Source organism: Microtus ochrogaster, chromosome 5 (assembly GCF_000317375.1).
Source record: "Microtus ochrogaster isolate Prairie Vole_2 chromosome 5, MicOch1.0, whole genome shotgun sequence".
NCBI classification, from domain to species: domain Eukaryota; kingdom Metazoa; phylum Chordata; class Mammalia; order Rodentia; family Cricetidae; genus Microtus; species Microtus ochrogaster.
Window position 1 is genome coordinate 82,222,649 of NC_022012.1, and position 1,547 is coordinate 82,224,195.

At 42.0% G+C, this 1,547-nt stretch overlaps 1 protein-coding gene across 1 annotated transcript in view; it reads left to right on the forward strand.

Annotated features, from left to right (window-relative positions):
* Map4 (microtubule associated protein 4) overlaps positions 1–1,547 on the forward strand; it is a 137,373-nt gene that overhangs the window by 20,563 nt on the left and 115,263 nt on the right. The gene's annotated exons all lie outside the window — the stretch shown is intronic.

Here is a 1,547-nt window from a genome sequence, read left to right on the forward strand (position 1 = left end):
CCATCAATGCAATCAATTTTAGAACATTTTCCTCACTTTTAAAAGAAACTGTGCTCTTTAACTGTCACCTCCTCTAGCACAGGCAGGCCTTAAACTTGTGATTCCCTGTCTTAGCTTCGAAAGTACCTTAAGTGATCCTTTTACTTAAGTCTCTTGAGTGTTGGGAATACAGTGTTCTTCTAGACCCAGGTCCTAATTATTTTTTATTCCATTTTGTATTCTTTATTGTAAGTGTTTAGCACTTTAATATCAACTTTGATTTGAGACCATATGAGCTAAACATGGTGGTGCACTTCTGTTATTCCAGCTCTTGAGAATCAGAGACAGGAGAAATGATTCAAATTCAAGGCCATTTTAGAACAGGATCTATTTAGATCACTATCTAGGACAGATAGTGAGTTCCGGGCAGGCTCGTGCGGGCCAAAGAGTAAAACCCTGTCACAAAACAAATATCAAGGGCTGGAGAGATGGCTCAGAGGTTAAGAGAACTGATTGCTGTTCCAGAGGTCCTGAGTTCAATTCCCAGCAACCACTTGATGGTCACACCCATCTATAATGAGATCTGGTGCCCAGAACACTATATATGTAAAATAAGTAAATCTTAAAAACAAAACAAAACAAATATCAACAAAACACTGAAGAACCAAAAATTTGTCAGCGTATTCCTTAAGTAATGGAAGCTTGTTGGGTGTCCTTAAGAGAGCTGCATTGAACCAATGGTCTTGAAGGTTCTGGATCAGATTTTGAGCTGTTGTTTCTGATCTGTAATTCACTCATCCATAGGAATTCCACACTGATGACTATGTAGGTCACGTGTGTGGTAAATGTGACTGGTATTCCCAAAACCATTTCAGTTAGGAAGCAATGACTTGGCAGGAATGTTATGCCCAAATCCGTGGGTCCCCACAAAAGCCAACAAAGGAGTCCCATATGTAAATGCAAAGAGCCTTTATTTTAATCAAGTTTGTAAACTCGGTCTCTCCGCAAGTCCAATGTATTGGAATATCTGGAGAGCCCTGAGCTCAATTAGAATTGGGTTTTTATAGTAGTAAAGGTGGGGGTGAGGAGTCTCTGAGATTCAGGACCCCTGATTGGTTGACATTTGTCTAGGGGTGTCCTGGTTAAGTGCTGGCAGGAGTTTCTATCTACAGTGCTTGGAATGCCAGGAATTTTCTTTTGAATGGTCTGCTCTTGGGTGAGGGTCAGGTAATGTCGACCTGCCAGGCATTGTCTCAGGGTAAACTATTGAGACTGCAGACTCCATTTAAACTTACCGATGGCCTGAGTCCCAGGTGATAATGGTTGGAGGAAGTAAAGAACTTCCTTTTTGCCCAGATTTAGATTATTCGGCTGGCCCTCACAGTGAGAAGTGCCTTCCATCCATAGAATCCTTCTGTTTTATTGGCCCTACCCGTCATACTTAGGAGGAGGAGTTAGACTTGTAGTGGGTTACCCAGTGCTTTGGAGGGAATCTATCAAGATTGATTCAGACGACTTTTAGAATAAAAAACAATCTGTTGGGCCGGGCGGTGGTGGTGCACACCTGC